Source organism: Protopterus annectens, chromosome 8.part0, assembly GCF_019279795.1.
Source record: "Protopterus annectens isolate FY-2018-M chromosome 8.part0, PAN1.0, whole genome shotgun sequence".
NCBI lineage: Eukaryota > Metazoa > Chordata > Ceratodontiformes > Protopteridae > Protopterus > Protopterus annectens.
Window position 1 is genome coordinate 1,577,304,958 of NC_056741.1, and position 21,587 is coordinate 1,577,326,544.

The following is a 21,587-nucleotide window of genomic DNA, read 5'->3' on the forward strand; positions in this document are numbered from 1 at the left end:
CAGTAAATGAAGGCTAAGGTTGGTGGAGTTGTCGATGATTAGCTCCACAATTGTTGTTTACACTTTAATTTCCTTGCATCTTAGATTCGTTTCCTATTGATTGTAGCTCTATAGGCAAAAGACTGTGGATATGTACAACAGCAGTATATCTCTTATCCTCCGGACCATTGGTAACTGATGGTTGTTTCACCTGCCTTGTTAGTACTGGGAATAGAAGAATTGTTGCTCACATGTTATATCATGTGATATCCCTAGTTTAGTGTAAAGTACTAAACATAGTCTGTGTAACTTCTAAAGTTTTAACCTTAATGCCAGAGATATCATATATATTCTAGTGCAATTTAAAGATTACCGATAACTCTGAGTGCATGCAGGATGTTACATTGTTCTGTCATACTTCTCAGCTGCTATCATGATAACAAGGCATGTAGACGTATCATTGCTATCTGTGTCTTGCCATCAGGTTTTTAAGTCTGCACACAGGAATTAAACCCCACTTTGCATTTGATTCAGTACTTCATTGTCTGACTGTCCCACAATATGCTTTTTCTGCTAATAAGTCAAATATCTGCTACATACCCATTTCAAACAAATGATCAGTATTATGTTCTGTTTAATTTGCAAAACCTTTCCAACCAGAATAGACAATCTAATCTGTTTTCACACTTTAAAGATAGTATTGTGTATGCTGTCCTAAATAGCTATTCATTTCCTGTCAGATTAATTTGTTTCATAGAAAGGGGCCTAGTAACAAACAAAATCATTCCACAACAAATACAGAGAGTAATCAGTAGAAAGCAAATGGACTTTTTGCCCCAAATAATTGCTTGTGATGGGGGCCTAATCCACTGCACCACCCACATGGGGGTTATGCACCCATGCTTCCTACTACTTATTGAAAACAGCTCAAGCATTACATCAAGCTCTGAAGTGTCAACAAATTAAATAAAAATAAAAAGACTGGCAAAATAATTCATATACATGTTGCTGTAGTCAGAATTTTAGACCTTGAATGAATAGCTGTTTACTGGTAAAAAGTTGTGTATTCCACTAGAAGTCAAACTATCAGGTAATTCACCACTGTGCTGCAGGCAAAGAAACCATTTAATCATTCCATCACACCTAGGTAAGTACTATGCTAACTGTCCTTGCGAGCCATTTTAAACCTAGCTAATTATACCTTGTGAGACTCCAACCCTGCATCTTGTGTTTATAAGGCAAACACCTTAACCATTAGGCCACCCTCCCATCTCTCACATATATCTCTTTACAAAGAAAATATCTTGATACTGAGTCTTAAAAATTGTGTGCGCTACATTTTTTCACATTGCAGGCACACACTTAAGATGTTTTAACAAATATGCATGGTAAATATTATCAAGTCATGATAATTCATCAAAATAACTTATGTAAGTATAAAATAACATTTTAAACATGCTATGAGAATCTGAGTTGTCATTGTAAATCTTCTACATTTTGTCCTTTTCCTACACATTATGAAACAGAGTTCCAAATTTTAGGGATGAAAGGTTAAAAGACATGAACTCCTTACTCTTCCTCGTTCTTCCTTTCTAATCAGCAAGTGATGATATTTTCCTGATATACTTGCAAAATACATATTTCATAAGTAATGCTTTATTAGAAATACTTGAAATCTAGAACTTAACATTCAAATTTATAAAAGGTAAAAGTAGCAAAACCTGTCATAGCTTCATACAGTATTCAAGATAGAGAATGTTTCACAGGAAAGCAAGTGGAAAGGAGTATTCTCTTTCAATTTTAGCCCCATTTTGTAATAAAGGATATCATTTTCAAGTGTATAGTAGCTGTTATGAAAGGTTTTGTAAGGCATGGTAAAGTCCAGTCTATTTTCTGCCTCATTATACTGGCAGTTGTATACCGAATTCACATATACTATGTTCTAGCTTATTAGTACATATTTCATTAATAATTATACCATCTATGTTGCTGCAGAGTAAAATACTGCTTTAATTAACAAGTACCTAATACATACATAAACCCAATATGTAATTACTTAACTGAATTACACTGTTCAAAAATTGTACTGGACTTATTAGGGACACAGAATAATGCTTAGAATACAGGACTGAGCAGGCAATGTCACATAGTCCAGGAAGTCATTTCTAGTCCATATATGGGATCACTGTCAATGAAGAGATCCTACAAGAAATAAATAAATATTGTGAAGCTGTGCCCAAAATAATTAACTAAACAATGTGAACTTATACTGATAAAGCCTATGAAAACTGATCTATAATTTTCTGTACTTTCTGACTGCCTTTTTCTTTGTGCTTCTATTTACGTACTCTCCACTATGACATCTTTTTGCAGACCTTGTGCAGTTTGATAGGTCTGTTTTGTAGCTGTATATACTGAACAAGTCAACATTTAGAGACAAGATGCTTGTTTGTCTCCTAGCATAATTCTGATTCATTAAAGAAGATTGAAGTTGTCACAAAATAAATGCAATGCAAATGACATTTTTGTGATATTATTCCTCTGTTCCAGGAGTAAGAATGAAAATGGTGGCTATGTTCATTTATCCCTCAACACTTCTGTTTAGTGATAGTTTGAGTGTCTCAAATGCTTTTGGTCATGTGTTAACTGTTAGTGGTATTTAGAAAACACATTTTAGCTTGCAACATAATTCATTTCATGCTGCTGTTAGCACACTAGTTCTTTGGCAACATGCCTCATTCAATTGGCGAAGGAAGCTGTTAGCTGTCAGTACAAGAAGATGAATTGGTGTTTCCTAGCTTACTGCTCCATATTTACTGTGCAGGCAAACATTTCTAATTGGATTTTATTTATAGAGGTATGGCCGAGACATCAGTACCACAATACAGCTCCAACAGTACCTGTACATAAGTAATGAAGTTTAAAGGGCATGGCTTTTACTGCACAACATGTTATTTGAAAGGTTTATTCTTGACACTGACCTATAGTTAAAGCAAAAGTGGTTGTAGTATGTTTATTTTCAGCTCAAGTAATTTTGCTTAATACACAACTTTCTATTTCACAGTTCTCTATAATGTAAAATTCCATGCCAATTAAAACACTTTTGAAAACTACTCCACTTGGGGTACTCATTTAATAATGAAGCATTCACAGGTTAAATATGTATAGAAAAGACTTCTCAGTATTGGAAAACACTTATATGTATAAAGTCAACGAATGTTGTTCAAAGTGCTTAGAAACAGGAGAGAATTCTCATACTCTTCATTTATTGTAAAGTCAGAGGTAGCAAGGCAATCTTGAAAGTGTTGGATTGAACAGGAAGGATGGAAGAAAAGGGAAGAAAAGACATGCACAGCAAATTGTGGGGGCTAGCTGATCCTCATATTAATGAAATAACTTCTTCATTGTCAGGGGAGGTCTGTGGCTCATGGGAAAGCCTACTAGCATGGGTGGTGAAGAGGTACACTACCATGGTATTTAAGCAGGTTCGGGTCAGGTGGAGAAAGGATTGGGGTGGGATAGGAATGATACTGAGGTTGAAATGCTGAGCACACTTAAAAGACAAACTGAATGACCAGTTGGCATAATGGTTCAGGTCTTTGCCTCCCATGCACAAGGCACACTGTTCGAACCAGACTTCTGGTCAATGCCTTTAATGAGTTTGCATGTTCTCCCTGTGTCTTTGTGGGGTTTCTCCCATTTTCCATAAATATGGATGAGTATTTCCACCTCAAACTCACACAAGAATAGAGTTGTGTGTAGCAGCACAAACTCTAGATGGTGGCCTATATGGTAAGAGTTATATAAGCCAACCACTTTGGGAATCAACTGTGGTGCACAGCATCCTTAAGACATGTCAGCATGGATCACAGACTGAGTGCCATGTCAGAACTTGCCACTTGACAGTGTAACATATGGCTCTAGTTGATTCAGTCATGTTGACTAATGTCACCAAATGGGTATAGGTATTTGCCAGTGACAAGTGGGTTGAGGACCTAGCCTACTTTGACCCATGCTAACAGTGAGATATGTGTATATGCCCCTAATGGACAGTGTGTGCCTGCCATAAAGCCCAGCAGCCCTGGGTCAATAAGCTACTGGCTGGCCAGTGTCAATTTGCCTAGATTGGGTTATCTGGGATATCTCTGCTGAATGAAAGTTGCACATAAAACCTATCAACTTGCCAAACTAAGAATTATACACTCATTGTAGGTTCACTGACAGGCTGGAGCTTGGAAGTGCTACTGAAGAGAGATACTAGTTATACAGGAGATTACTGGTGTAATGGCTAAGATGTTTACCTCACAGGCATAAGATACAGGGCTTGATTCTCAACTTTGAGGGAAATTGGCTTGGCTTAAAATGGCCCACAAGGACAACTAGCCTTGCACTTCCCTATGAGGAGGCTGGACATCCTATGTATGCAGGACACTAGATGGAAAGGTACTGCAGAAAAGCCACTTGTGTTGGGATCCAAAGTCTACTACTTAGGGGAGGAGAGACTAGAAATGGTGAGGAAATTGTGGTGAGGGAGAGGCTACAGATGACATTAAGGGATGTAATCAAAATTATTGACAGACTCATGGCAATCAGAATCCAGTGTAATAATACTGCAGTATTCATAACCTCAGCCTACGGCCCACAGCAGGGTAGTGATAGTGAGGAAAATAGTGCATTCTGACAGCAGTTACAGAACCTAATTTATAAAACAGGTCAATGTGAAATGATTTTGATAATGGGGACCTAAGTATACATATTAGGACAGATAGAAATGGATATGATGATTGCCTATATTGACATAGGTAAGCCAAAAGGAATAAAGACAGAGAGGCCATTATAGACTTCTGTCTGGTAAATGGCTTGATGGTAGCCAACATGTGGTTCAGCAAGAAAGACAGTCACAAGATCAGATACAACAGTGGCCAACATGCAACTCAGGTAGACTTCCTCATAGTAAGAAAAGGGCACTGGATTAGAATCAGTGATTAAAAAGTCCTACCCAGTGAAACAGTCAGCCCACAGTATAAACCACTGGTTGCCACAACCAGCTGTGAGCAGTGGTTAAAGAAGGCTCTAAGGTCAACAGACACTTCCCTGCAGACCTGGAAGTGACTGGAGAGAACACACAAGAATTCAAAGACGTACTTAAGGCTCTAGCACCTCAGAAAGAAAAGGAAATCGGTAGAGTTGAAGAAGAATGGCACCACCTCAAAACAGCATATGTGAGGCTACAGAACAGATATGTGGCTGAGCAAGATATGAAGATAAGGTACAAGGAAAGCTGGTGGTGGAATGTGGAAACCAGGAAGTCATCAAAAGAAAGAAGGAGTACAGGAAAAAGTGGGAAATAGAAAAGAAAAACCAAGCTAGGAAGGAATACGGGTTGGCTAACAAAGAGGCTAAGAGAGGCATTGCAAGAGCAAAGAACAAGGCATCAGAGGCAATCTACCAGCTTATGTAAACTGACTCAGCAGATGGCACAAAAAACACTATTGGACTGCAAGGCAAAGAGAGAAAATTAATAAGAATAGTCAGACAGCCTTCATAAGGGATTTTAGGTTAAGTAATGCCTGTGGGTGCAGCTGTTGATTTGGGGTGATTGTTCCTGTCTGGGGGGATAACTATAATTTTTAAAAATAATATAGTTTTGTGTGTTTATTGTATATTAATAGGGGATGAGCATGTTTTGAAAATGAATTTAGTTTTTTGTTTGAGGGTTTTCATTTAAAGAAAGTCTTGAAAAAGATGACATTGGTTCAAATGGAGGTGAGAAGAAACTGTACAAAAGATCATCTTGCCAAACAGTGTGCACATGCAACACAAAAGTTGGAAAATAAGCATTCAATAAAACTGTTGTCTTGAATAGGTGGCAACAATAGTTTTTTATTGTAATGGCTATGCTGTCCATATCATCTTCGAACATAAATGGCTTTACAGGTGTAGACAAAAAAGGAAGAAATGAAAAGTGCAAAGATTAATACTGCAGGAGACACATTTGGAAAGAAATGACCACCTGCATTTGAAAAAAGAAAGGATTTCATCATAGATATACAGCAGAATATCAGGGACAATTAAAATGTGGATTAACTATAGTAATTGAGAGAGGAACTCCAATAGTGATAGAAAAGGAAGAAAAAAAGAATAATGGTAGATTTGTGGTAGTTAGGCACTATTGGCAAGAGAGGAGATTACACTGGCTTGTATTTATATTCCACCTAAAAGCTGCTATTATGGAGCTTAAGAAAATATTAGGATAAATAATCTGCTTTCAGCAAGGAGCATTAATTATAAGTTGGGACTGGAACTTGATTTGCAGTAGTGACACTATATCAGGAGGGCCTAGATGGGAAAATATAATAAAAAAGGGTAAATTTCTGAATATTTGGTATAAAAGATGTGAATTGAGTAGTAGGAGCTTTGAGAGAATTTACATATTATTCCCCAAAGTACAGCTAGACTAAACTAGATAGAAATTATATTTCATAGGAACATTTGCATTTAATCAAAAACTTTGATATACATTCAATAATTATTTCTGATCATGCACCAATAAAAACTAAGATAAAAATGCAGGATAATGAGGTAAAAATGAGACACTGGTGCTTTATCACCTACTTGTTAAAAAGAGAGGAATTTAAGGAATGGTTAGTGGAAATTATTTAACAGTTATTAGGTAAGATAGAAATATCTTCGTAAGTTATAGCTAGTGATTGGGACAAAATGAAAATGGAGTTTTAAAAACAGGGTAGAAATAAAATTGAAAGATGTATGGTTAAGTAATAAAGATTGCTAACAGGGGCTGACAAAGGGTAATGTATTGCTGAATAAGGGAAATTTCACAGAACAAGAAGATGCACAAGTGTAGAAAAATTGTTATTAAGGAATTATTTTTGATAGTAACTCTGGGACAGCAAGGCTTTTAGCACAATGACTTAGCAGAAAGTAGAAAGGATTGTTGCCAAACTTATGGAGCCTATAGCAAGAAAAATAGCCAGGGATCCTGTAAAGGTTTTAGAGACATTTCAGAAATTTTATGAAAATTTCTATAAATCAGAGAAATGTGGAAATCAAGAAAGAACACACATGGAAATATTTATGGAAGACTTAATTATGCCATGGTTAGAGGTAGATGAGGCTCAACAAGTGGTACTTAAAGTAGGAGGGGATGAGGTAAAACGGTAATGTATAATCAATCTTCAGGAAAACAATTGACAACATTAATAGAACAATACTGATCCATAGGGAAGCAGAAAAGCAAAGACATTGTTGTTGGTGAGTCTTGATGCAAAGGAAGCAGTGGACAGAGTAAGCTGGGAATTTATGAGTAGGGCAATGGAAGAAGCATTTGTATTCCTTGATACAATAATAAGGTTAATATATATAAAGGATTAGAGGCAAGAATTAAAGTGGGAGGATTCTTCTCTGATAAGCTGTGTTTGAAGAGATGAACCAGTCAGGGGTGTCCCCCTTCCTCTCTGTACTTGTTTATATTTACAGCCATTGGCAAAGAAAAAAAGGAACTCAGAAATGTAAAGATATAATTGGTATGATAATCAAGAAATTTGACTTTGCAAATGATATTATTTTACACCTGATAAATCCAGAAAAAGGACATCCCAGTATTGTGAAACATTAGGTGACAGTTTTAAGTCTTTTTGGGATATAAAATTAATGAAGATACAACACAGGCTTTAGCTGTATCTTATGTATCCACATGCAAATTCTTTCAGCAATACCCATACCTATAGAAACACAATAAGATGAAATATTTAGAAGTATGGATTAAAAATGATTCTGTTATGGCACCTAAGGGTATGTGGGAAGAGAAGAAACAAAAGATAATACAAAAACCTAGAAACTGAAAGCTCTTGTTTATTGAAATGGATATTAAGATACAAGCATTGAAAATGTTTTTAGTCCATTTAATTTTATATATGGGTCATACATATTTTTATCAAACAGAGGAAAAGTTGTGGACAATAATTATTTAATAAAAAGGTTGGATGATTTTATCTGGGAAGAGAATAGGGCAAGAGTTCAGTGGGATACTCTGATTCTTCCAATAAAACAAGGTGCATTAGGATTATTTGATTTGAAGGGCTATTTTAGAGCTACACAGTTAAGGCTCATACACATAACATAAGTAGAAGATTATAATTCAAAATGGAAAGGGCTGGTGATGAAGAGGGGGAAGTTCCAGAAATAACGAGAATGAGATTTTGGATGCAGATCCTTAAGGAGAATAATAATAACCATACAGAATATTATTTTTGTAAAGTACCAAAAAGTATGCTAAGAACCAAGCCAACACCAGAACAAAGAAAGGAGATTTTGCTTATAGGGATGGCTGCAAATAGGGAAGAGAGAGATGGAATTTACTGAAGAAAAACTGGCAAAGGTACCAAGGTATTGGAAGCAAATAACTAGAAAGGTAAAGGAATAAAGTGGAATGAGGCCAAGAAGATGTTTGGATTGCAGGTTAAACAGTGCCTTCCCTACAAGGGAGAGGGATCAAAGTATAGCAAAGAAAAATGGATAAAGAATCTTAAGGAAAATACCTGCTATGCTGAAGATTTTAGTCAAATCTAGAGTAGAAACTGCTGTAAAAAAGGGGATAATTAGTAGGATGTATAACATATTGCATGATAACTATGATAATCAGAGGAACTTAGAAAAGATCGGGAAGAGAAACTGGAAAATAAATTTACAAGGCAACAATGGCAGGACATATGCATTGTTCCTAAGTATGCAACAAAGTCCAGAAAGTTTAGGATCTTTGCTAGGAAATGTTTGCAGAGATATTTTTATACCCAACCAAACTTAGTAGAATTTTTTCCTCTGGTAAATAACAAATCTAAGTGTGAAGAAAGAGGTAACTGGGATTATGTGTTTTGGCAGTGTAATGAGTTATCAGGTTTAAAAAATTACCTACAGGGCACTCTGTCAGAAATATTGGGTGAGCAAACGGCTGTAATTATGAATATATTTTAGCTCTGCCACAGGATCTGAATAGCATAGGTCTTATTAAGTTTAATCTGCTGGCTGCTAAAACACAGTTACAAGAAAATGGAAATCAGAGTTTAAACCAACTGTATTTGAAGAACTGAATATTATAAAAGAGATAAAAGAAATGAAAGAGGGATTTTAGAAAAGGGAGGCATCAAATTATATAGAAATAAGTGGAATTTGTGGGAACAATACATGTAGAATAATGTTCAGGAGGAGGAGGAGTAGGAATGAGGTTGAAGGGAAGGCAGGAACTATGTAATGTTGGACTGATGATACAAAGGAAGAAATTATATGTGAGATATAATGTTTGTAAATGGAAAAAAAATGAATGTGGTTTGTTTGCTTTTCTGGTATTGTATGTTTGCCTATGTCTTCAGTGATAATTTAATAAAAGCATTTAAAAAAAAAAAAGCTCTGTAGCTGGCTTACCGCCTATTGAAAAGGGAGTCTGCATAATATATAATATCTATATCTATAGCTATATCTATATCTATATCTATCTAATTAAATGTTTTTCATTGTATATATATATATATATATATATATATATATATATATATATATATATATATGGGTACACTTTATAATCTTGAAATACTGAAATTTCGAATGTCAGTATCTCGAGACTATAAAGTGGAATTTTTAAAATAGTGAAAGTGCATAATCACGAATTTGAATATCTCTAATTTGCGGTTATGGCTTTATGGTTCGTTACGTATGTTGTTTTCTATGGATGGTATATGGTGTCATGGCTGGATGTTGGTGCGATTTAAGGAAGTAAGCATTTTGTAAGGGTTTTGGGTGGGCGGTTGAATGTATGTGAGTGTGTTTGTAAGTTGTATGTGTGCGTTAGCTAGGTAGGTGAAAGTATTAGTGTGTAAGTGTTGTATGTGTTGGTGTTTGTATATGTGTGATGTGTGTGTCTGTGTGCGAGGGACTGTGGAATGTCTGAGTTTGAGTTTGCTATCTTTTCCTGTTTGTGCGATCTCGAAGTTAGTATATATAAGTAGAGGGGGTGTGGGGGGCCGGGGGGCTTGCCCCCCTGTTTATATGTATTGTAGGTTTGTTTGTTTGTGATTTTATGTTTGTGTGTGTTTTGTTTGTTGTGGTGTGGGTTGGATGATGTATGTGTTGTGTGGTGTATGATGTGTTTATGTGGGTGCGGTTTTGAGTTTCGGGATTTGGAACATTTGACTTTATGGTCTTGAAATACTGAAATTCGAGATTAGTTTAGAGACTAGCAGACCTCTTTCGCCTCCTCGCAAAACAAGTGGCAGCATTACATCGACCCACTTCCTTATAACTGCTTGTGTGCACTAGGCTTTTTTGGTTTCAAGAATGTAAATGCCTGAAACACATTCAATCTTATTTTTCTTGCTCTTACTAATGATTAGTGGTGGGGTTTTCTTTCCATCTAGACGAATTGCCAAAATACAAGTAACATGTACACTCTCATAACCGGGTCTATATTAGAACACCGAACGTTCAAAATTTCAAGTGTTCTAATATCGACCCGTTTTCAGTGAACGCTGAAAATATCAAAGAAACAGAAAACTGAATTTTTTCCTAGGGAAAAAATTTGGTTGTCCGTTTCTGTTGCTTCGGTATTTTCAGTGCTATGGTGGAAAGTTACAGGTTGGGTTCAGGTAAGTGTACGATTGTGTAGATGTGAGGGTTAAGCCGGGTTAGGTGAGTTAGGGTTAGGGTCTTGGTCAGGCAAATGTGCGATTGTGTGGACATGAGGGTTAGAGCAGGGTAGGTGAGTTAGGGTTAGGGTGCGGGTGAGGTGACTGTGCGATAGTGACGGACCTTAGATTTAGGGTTTGGGTTAAGGTAAGTGGATAGTTAGTGGTGTATGTATAGTTTAGTGTAGGGTTAGGTGTAAGAGTTTAGGTGTATGTGTGTGGATTGCTGTTTGTTTGGTGTGCTTGTGTTGTGTGTATGAATTTTGGAACAGCAAATAGGGTACCCTAGGAAAAAATTTGCTGTTCTGAATGTTCGATGTTTTAAATTTTCGATTCATAGGGTTCGATATTAGAACACTCGACATTTTGAATGTTCGGTGTTCTAATATAGACCCTCGTAACCAGTGGAGGGAATGTAGATTGATGAGGCACCCCTCTGATCAATTGTTGTTTGAGATCCTTGGCCCATAAACACTGCAGTTTCATCCATAGCAATCATGTTTAAGAGTTGGTATTTAGAAAAGTCAATGCCATCAACAAAGGACTTGAACACAAGTGCACGTTTAATAACTTCAGTATCTTCCAACTTGAACAGTGTTGTTGATCTTCTTAGAGACAGTTCATATCGCTGAAGGAAGCCATCCAGCCAATGTTGTGATGCTTTGAATTCTTCTGTGGATATTTCTAACTGTAGTGCTATTGCAAGGGCAAATGTTTTAATATCAGCCCTGCGCACAACCAAAGCCTTTGCTCTCCTGTTAGCAATCCACTCACAGATGATGTCTTCAAGCTCAGGATATAATGGTTGCTGACTTGATCCACACTTACACTTCTTAGCATTTCCCTTGTCGGCCTGTTGACTGAAGTTAACGTATGCTACTTGCCATTTTTGGACCATTCGGAGATCTAACTTCTTCTCTTTACAGAAAGCCATCAGGTTCTTTCCACGGGAGTTCTCCACAATTCCTTTCTTGTACTCAATGGAATAGCTCTTTCTTTTTGCACTCATCTTGTCTGGGGGGGTTAATTGAAGACTTACGCGACCGGAGTGGCAACACAAAATAGCTCCGGTTATGAAGGGAAGACACTACCACAGCTGCTCGTTACCATGATCGTGCACTTCCAATGCGTTGTATATACTTTGACCAATCAAAGTACACCTGCATGGTTTTATAGGCCAAGGATATCAACCGTCAAGTGTGAGTGATGATTAGGTTACAGTAAAAATCGGAACTGGGGCTTATTTTTGGTGTAGGGCTTATATCATGAACACCCTGGAAAAACCATGTTAGGCCTTACTCTCTGGTTAGGTCTTATTTAGAAAGAAATATGGTATATACATATTTGTGTGTTTGCGCGTGTGTGTGTGTGTGTGTGTGTGTGTGTGTGTGTGTGTGTGTGTGTGTGTGTGTGTGTGTGTGTGTAAATGAATATTCTGTAAAATTACACCAATATGTTTGCTCTAAGAGCAGTTGTCAGTTACTTTATTCTGTAAATATATTCTGGGCTGTGACTGAAAAGGGCATGCGGAACAGCCAGCCTACTCAGTTATTAAACTGTTAAATAAATGAAAAAATACGTCCAATCCCTCTAGTATTTCTGTAAGCCTCACGTGTGAAAAAAAGTCAGTATCTTCACTTCTGTCAAACCAGACTGCATGTACCTGTATCTCTACCCCCAACCCTGACAATCTCATTGTCTTACAGCACCATCTGTCCATGAAGCCACGCATGTTACTAACTTGGAGATTGTTGTCTTATAGAAATGCTAACCAGTCAAGATTCTCGGTGTATGAATTTTCATCCCTGTTGTTGAGTTATCCAGTATTTCATTTCCTGGTATTTTTTCTGCTCTCCCTCCCTTACACAAGGGCACAGTAATTTTCTCCCTCCAGTCCTCAGGCCCTTCAACAGTAATCAGTGATCTCTGTTGCTACACATCAGGAGTTCTGCTAACATGACTGATAGATTTCTAAGGACCCTGGGAAGTGGCCCATCTGATTCTTGTATTTTTTTCCTCCCTAAAGGGAGCCTGTGCCCTCTGAACCCTCTCATTCTTTATCCTGATATTTCTTCTTCACATTCCAGCCTCCATCCCTTCAAGCATGGAACCCTCCTCTTGTTTCCTTCTGTCAAGACTGCAAAGTATGCTGGAAATGCAGTATTTAATATTATTACAAAAAAATGTTTTAATGAGGCAAAATAAAACATTGCTATGTATTGAACAGTTTCCTGAAATATGAATGAAAATCATTGTAAGTCTAAGATACTTTGAATGCATTTTCAGCAGCTTTCCTGGAAAATTGTCTCAGTGATGGAATATCATGGCTCCCTTCTGAATTGTCAGCACTAGAAATGCCCAGTGCCAAAAAGACAAAAAAAAAAAAGACTGAAAACCTGGAGAAGGGTGACTTTCAAAAATTGTTCTTCCTCTTAAAACTTATTTTTGCATAAAAGGGGCAAGACCCCTGCCCCCAAGCTTATATATACCACCTCTGAGATCACCATACCTCAGAAAAAAGGGAATATTCCAAGAAATGGAATCTCAAATTTAATATATGTAAGTCCATTTTTCTGGCCTTTCAGCCACTGTGTTTCAGGACTCACTGTTGTGCGTTTCAGCATTTCAAATGGTTAGCAATATCACCGCACAGAGGAGATGTTCATAATTTAAAATGTGCACTGTTTTTCAAATGTGACAGGTAAATTAAAAGCTCAGTTGTTCTCAAACTTATTGTTATTTATTTTTTATTTTGCAATGCGAGTAGTGGGTAACATGTCTTTTCAGTCATGACCTGGATATAAAGTATTGAAATCGATGTAAGAAAACAAACATTGTGCGTCTGTCGGTCGTCACAGAGCACTAGGACTATCAGCTGCAGTTCCTGTGGTACAGAATTAAATTCCCTCAATTCTCAAGCTCAAGCTTTAAATAAGACCTGAGAGTTTTATATGCAAGCCCTGAAAAATGAACATCCTTTGCTATAAATATTTTCTGTTGAAACATACCTAATGTATAGTTGAGTAATGTACTTCTGAAATGGGTTGTTTTTAGTAAGCGTGATTGCCTCTGAATGTCTCAAGTGTTCTGTTTCTACAAGTACTGTTTAGCACATTACGATATATGACTTTCTTAATGTGGCAAGTGTTTTCATGCAAAAAGTGCTGTTCATTTTGCATATGTAGTACAGCCTATTAGGGCATTTGGATTTTTAAGGTGTGCTAAACTTATATTATGTTACCTACTTCCATGAACTATACTGTTTTAACCTTAAATATCAACTTCCAACAGACTTCATTTGAATAATGCTCATACTGTCATTCTGGTCAAGTTAAGTTAAAATAGTATATTTTTCTAGAAACAGACTGCTGATTCTAATTTATCACTGGGTCACCAAGCTAAAACCATGCATTATGCTTAACTGAATCATTGTTAACTAGTCAGTTATTGAATTACTTATGACATTTTATCCTTTTCACATTTAGCGAATTTCTGTTTTTTTCCTATTTACTGGTCCCTAGCTTTTCTCCACTTTCAGAATCTTCTATATTATAGAGCTAAGTATACTATAACACTGTCTCTTTTTCTTTTACAATGAATAATAATTAATAACTGCTATAGTGAGTTTATACCCTCTTGCATATATCTCTGTTTCTAACCTAACTACTATGTAATTACACCTTCTTTAAAATATACTATTTCTCTGCATGCCTCTCCTAAGCCTGCTTTCATTTGCATACCTTACTACCTCCCATTATACTCACATAATATTGATAACACATCCCCCACCTATCCCCACCTTACTCCACCATACACAACCAACATAAACATTACCACATCACCACAACTTTTTAATACCTCTAAGACTGAAGTGTTCAAATATAAATATGTACAGCTACTTCAGTCTCAACATTCAGTCTATAACCACATAAAATGCACAGCAAAATTTCTACACCCACTCCTACACAGAGCATCACAACTGACACTAAGTGGTGACACCTTAACTCAGGCCCCAACCGTTCACATCAAATACCTCATACCACACACACCATCAAAACCAACATCATCACTAACCTTCCACAAAACAACTCAGACATACATCTCATCAACATGAATTTGTAAAGTCTCTTAAATAAAATACATGAGTTCCATATTTTCCTCTCCCTCTAGTCTCCTAATATAGCAATATTGACAGAAACCTGGTTAAATCTCTACACAGAAGATAACAAAATACAACAAAATTAGTGTGGTAACCAACAACAACGAATCCAAAAATAAGTTCTCCAACACTAGATAGTCCAAAGAATGCCTCCGCACACCAGCAATGATATGACCTGTGTTTAATTAACTCCAAATAAACGGACGAACAAAACAAATGAAGAAAAACAAAAAGTGGACATGCAAGACAATAAAATCGGATTTAGTGCTTTCTTCCACCTACAATGTGGACTTCATCAGAATCAACAAACAGTTCAGCAAGGACTAATTTATCAACTTTTTGGCACCAAAATTTCTAAAGATTTTAAAGGTATACATCCTGTACCTATCACTAAAAATTGTATGTATAAACAAGAATCTTCCCGAGTCTAAATCTCTTACAACAGTATATAAAAAATTAATACTATCTAATGATAATTAAAAAATAATAAATACATATATAAAATGAGAAATAATTAATTTCATTACATACAGGCATGTAAGAACAATTAAATAAACTGCTATCGCTTAACCTAAATATTCGATGGGGAATGTGTAGTAAAAACTCCTATACATGTAAAAGTTTAAAAAAAATTTTTTAAGAAAATTTTTTTAAGAATTAAGGTGCATATGACTAAAGTAGAATATGAACCATAATGTAATTCTCAGTCAACTTTCTATATTATAATACAATGTAAATAATACTTAAAATCTTATCATTCCATAAAATATCCTCTAAAAATATATAAAATTCACTAGTAAAAAAATATATGAGTGATAAATATGTAAATAATAAATAGACAAGCTTGAAAGACTAATTAATAATCAATACTGTATTTTCTTACAATCTATAACTATGATGTCATGGTTAATAGTGGTTTAAGATTGATATATTCGTTTAGACCAGGTGGTGTAGCTGTATCTGTAAGTATTTGCCATCTAACTTCCTTTTCCGCTAAAATAGCCTTTATATTTCCACCTCTATTATTCACCTTAATTTGTTCTAAAATGGCAAATTTAAACTTGTGGCTGTCATCAGTATCAGCCACATGTCTATATAATGCATGAGTATCATCTTTTTTCTTGATAGCATAGAGGTAGTCATATATGCGTTTCTTGAACTTCCGTTCTGTTTTACCAATATAGAAACTAGTACAGCCTGTACATACAGCCATATATATAACATGATGGGTGTTACAATTCCCTCGACAAAAATAGATACTAGTCCCATTAACATTATCTAAATTAATGGTTTCAACTTCTAAAATCACATGGCAATAATTGCAGCTTCCACATTTTAGAGTTCCTTTATGTTTAGTGTTATAACATTCTACCCTATTGTTTCTTTCTAATACTGTCTTCATATTTGTTCCCATTTTATAAACAAATATGGGTGCTTTACCTACTATATCTTTCAATGTATTGTCCACAGTCATAACATTCCAATATTTATTTAAAATATATTTAATATACTTAGCTTGAGGGGTATATTCTAGAATACATGCTCTTTTATACTCTATATCACATGTCTTTTATTAAGGTTTTGGAGGGGTCTACCCAATACCGGAAAATATTTTTTACCCCATTCTCCTATAGCATATTTTTTTACTTCATCCATTAATTTTGTGGGGTATCCTTTGATACTAAACATTCTACCAATAAAATCCATTTCATCTATCATCTCCTCATATGTAGATGTCATCCGTGCAGCTCGGATGCATTGTCTCTTAAAAATGCTTTTTTTAGTTGCATAAGGATGATTGCTGCTATAATCCAAATAGTTGTTTGAAAACGTGTTTTTCCAATATATACGCGACTTAAACCCATCATTGTTAATAGTAACAAAAGTGTCCAAATATGCAATGCCCTCACAACTGGTGTTGTGTGTAAACTTCAAGAATGAACTGGAGGTGTTCAAATAATTTATGAACTCCTCGATGATTTCATCAGGTCCATCCCATATGATAAACAAATCATCCAAATATCTTGAATAATATCTGATGTATCGATAATACTGACTCTTAAAGAGTGTTTCTGTTTCCCAGTCCAGCATCACCATATTAGCATATATAGGAGCACATGCAGCACCAATAGCTACTCCCTCTGTTTGTCTATAGAATTCCCCCTCAAAAAATATATAATTGTGTTCCAGTATCATAGACATGAGTTCAATAATTAGATTTGCATGTTCCCAATCAATGTCTGAATAATGTCTAATACTATTTAAAAAACTTTCTAGACCCTCAGCTTTAGGGATGCTCGAAAATAAGTCAACAACGTCGACTGTGATAAAGGTAAGCCCCTCTTTCCATATTTGTGAAGTCAAATTACTTAAAAAATACCAAGAATCCTTAATTAGGTGTGGAATCCTATCATAAATATGTTTTAACCACATATCTATTGTCACCCCGAGGGGAAGGTCTTGGAATAACTACCAGATATAATAGGGCGAAAAGGAGGATCCTGTATGTTCTTATGTACCTTAGGAACTCCTACTATAGTGGCTAGTTTAGGATGTTCCACTAATAAAAAATTATACAATTCTAAATTAATCCTTCCATCTAATAATAACTCTTCAATAAATAGATCTATCATTTTGTATCCAATATTAATTTCATTCATAGAAACTGATGTGTATTTGCCAGAGTCAACTAAAATTTCAAATATCTTATTCCTGTACATATTTTGATCGTATAAGACCACCCCACCCCCTTTATCAGGCTTCATAATTCTAATAAATTTATCATTCATAAGTCTATTTATTAAATCTAATTCTCCCTTATTCAAATTGTTTCTCATCTTACCTGTATTCATATCATTCTTCAAAAGATATAATTCCTTAGTCACTAATTTTTCATACAGGGCTATATTGGGATGAGTGGGGGGAATAAATGTACTGGGTTTCTTTAATCTATTTTTTTCACCCGAAATATTTTTATTCTTAAAAAATATAGCTAAATTAAGCTTTCTCAAGTACTTCTTGATTTCAATAATACAATCAACTATCTGAAAATTTTTCATAGGGACAAATTTTATCCCTTTCGAAAAGAGGGTAAAAAAGTCATCGCTAACCTCTATTCCAGTATAGTTGAAAATATTAAATTCATTCTTACTAAAAATAATGTCCCTGGAGGGTTGTATGAACTCCATATAACTATTAATACTTTCTAATGGTGCTCCCAATGTGGGTTGATCATTATATACCTCAATAGTTGTTAACTTCTCACACTCTAAAGGGCTGAATCCAGTCTCTAATATTGGACTAGGTGTAAACAGTACTTTGTTGCATGCGCCGGACATTATTTCCCCCATTTCTGATTGTACGTATACATCTGTCTCGTTCCTTGTCTCTGATCTCTCCATTTCCAGTTTCTTTGCCAATTCATCCGTACTCTTCGATTTCCCTCCCAGTAAAAATTTGAATGTTCCCCGGGGGTGTAATGATTATCAGAATTGTTCCCCAAACTAGTTCTGTCATACCTATCTATAAATTTTCAAGATACTTTTTTCCATGGGGTAGCTGAATTGTGACCATATTCCGCTATATTTCTCTCAATCTTCCTATGCTTTTTAAGTATTATACTATTCGCTTTACGATCGACCTCTGTAAACTGTTTAAAATATAACCTTTCCCATTGGTCAAACAGTAGATCATCCACTATTAACTTGTTGAGTTTTTCAACTTTTTCAATTGCTATACACAATTTCTCATCATTTTTCTTAATTAAAAGCTTAATAAATTCGAATCCAAACTGGTTAAATAGGGCTTTGAATTCTTTACAAGTGTCATCAGTTAACGTAATCCCCATAGGTTCTTTAAAGAACCTAAGTCCCTTAGGTACTATCTTTAATGTTAAACATTTGTTCAAATACGCATTATCAATTTTAATTCCCCTGATAATGTTAAGCTGCTTTCCTAAGGAGTAAATTAAATCTCGTAAAGTGCCTGTATATATTTCATCCTGTTTCTCATTAGTACTAGCTAGAAAACATTCTTTTTCAAAACAAACCTCAACAGATAGAAAATTGTCCAGATTAATTGTTGTCCAAAATCAAATTTGCACCTGCTCTAGGACTAGAGCTGTGCTGTGCAGTATTTTGCGTACTGCTTCTGTGATGTACTGCTGATGAATATGTTTTCCCTGCCATGAATCTCTTGGGTTTGGTCCCAATGCGCCTAGCTTCGTCTTCGATGTTGCAAAGAGAAAAATCAAATGTGAATTCTTTGTCAGTTAATCTACTATTGTCTGCACCTTTACTGCCAATGTCCAAAGTGTGTCCTTGCATAGACGCTAATAATCTTGAGCGTACCTTTATCACAGTCGACGTTGTTGACTTATTTTCGAGCATCCCTAAAGCTGAGGGTCTAGAAAGTTTTTTAAATAGTATTAGACATTATTCAGACATTGATTGGGAACATGCAAATCTAATTATTGAACTCATGTCTATGATACTGGAACACAATTATATATATTTTGAGGGGGAATTCTATAGACAAACACAAGGAGTAGCTATGGGTGCTGCATGCGCTCCTATATATGCTAATATGGTGATGCTGGACTGGGAAACAGAAACACTCTTTATGAGTCAGTATTATCGATACATCAGATATTATTCAAGATATTTGGATGATTTGTTTATCATATGGGATGGACCTGATGAAATCATGGAGGAGTTCATAAATTATTTGAACACCTCCAGGTCATTTTTGAAGTTTACACACAACACCAGTCGTAAGGACATTGCATATTTGGACACTTTTTTTACTATTAACAATGATGGGTTTAAGTCGCGTATATATAGGAAAAACACGTTTTCAAACAACTATTTGGATTATAGCAGCAATCATCCTTATGCAACTAAAAAAAGCATTTTTAAGGGACAATGCATCCGAACTGCACGAATGGCATCTACATATGAGGAGATGATAGACGAAATGGATTTTATTGATAGAATGTTTAGTATCAAAGGATACCCCACAAAATTAATGGATGAAGTAAAAAAATATGTTATAGGAGAATGGGGTAAAAAATATTTTCCGGTATTGGATAGAACCTTCCAAAACTTTAATAAAAAGACATGTGATATAGAGTATAGAAGAGCATATATTCTAGAGTATACCCCTCAAGCTAAGTATATTAAATATATTTTAAATAAATATTGGGATGTTATGACTGTGGACAATACATTGAAAGATATAGTAGGTAAAGCACCCATATTTGTTTATAAAATGGGAACAAATATGAAGACAGTATTAGAAAGAAACAATAGGGTAGACTGTTATAACACTAAACATAAAGGAACTCGTAAATGTGGAAGCTGCAATTATTGCCATGTGATTTTAGAAGTTAAAACCATTCATTTAGATAATGTTAATGGGACTAGTATCTATTTTTGTCGAGGGAATTGTAACACCCATCATGTTATATATATGGCTGTATGTACAGGCTGTACTAGTTTCTATATTGGTAAAACAGAACAGAAGTTCAAGAAACGCATATATGACCACCTCTATGCTATCAAGAAAAAAGATGATACTAATGCATTATATAGACATATGGCTGATACTGATGACAGCCACAAGTATAAATTTGCCATTTTAGAACAAATTAAGGTGAATAATAGAGGTGGAAATATAAAGGCTATTTTAGCGGAAAAGGAAGATGGCAAATACTTACAGATGCAGCTACACCACCTGGTCTAAACGAATATATCAATATTAAACCACTATTAACCATGACATCATAGTTATAGATTGTAAGAAAATACAGTATCGATTATTAATTAGTCTTTCAAGCTTGTCTATTTATTATTTGCATATTTATCACTCATATATTTTTTTACTAGTGAATTTTATTTATTTTTAGAGGATATTTTATGGAATGATAAGATTTTAAGTATTGTTTACATCGTATTATAATATAGAAAGTTGACTGAGAATTACATTATGGTTCATATTCTACTTTAGTCATATGCACCTTAATTCTTAAAAAATTTTTCTTAAAAAAATTTTTTTAAACTTTTACATGTATAGGAGTTTTTACTACATATTCCCCATCGGATATTTAGGTTAAGCGATAGCAGTTTATTTAATTGTTATTACATGCCTGTATGTAATGAAATTAATTATTTTTCATTTTATATATGTATTTATTATTTTTTATTTATCATTAGATAGTATTAATTTTTGTATATACTGTTATAAGAGATTTAGACTCGGGAAGATTCTTGTTTATACATACAATTTTTAGTGATAGGTACAGGATATATACCTTTAAAATCTTTGGAAATTTTGGCACCAAAAAGTTGATAAATTAGTCCTTGCTGAACTGTTTGTTGATTCTGATGAAGTCCACATTGTAGGTGGAAGAAAGCGCTAAATCCGATTTTATTGTCTTGCATGTCCACTTTTTGTTTTTCTTCATTTGTTTTGTTCGTCCGTTTATTTGGAGTTAATTAAACACAGGTCGTATCATTGCTGGTGTGCGGAGGCATTCTTTGGACTATCTAGTGTTGGATAAGATAACAAAATACTGATCCCCAGGCTACAATATCTATAGACTTGATAGACCACACAAACATCGGGTAAGGTATAACCATAATATACAAAAACACACTTCAACTAGAATGCCTAGATTTAAAACCACTAGGCCTTAACACCACTGATACAAACTCAAAATAAACCCCAATAAACATGTCATCATAATAGCCATCTAC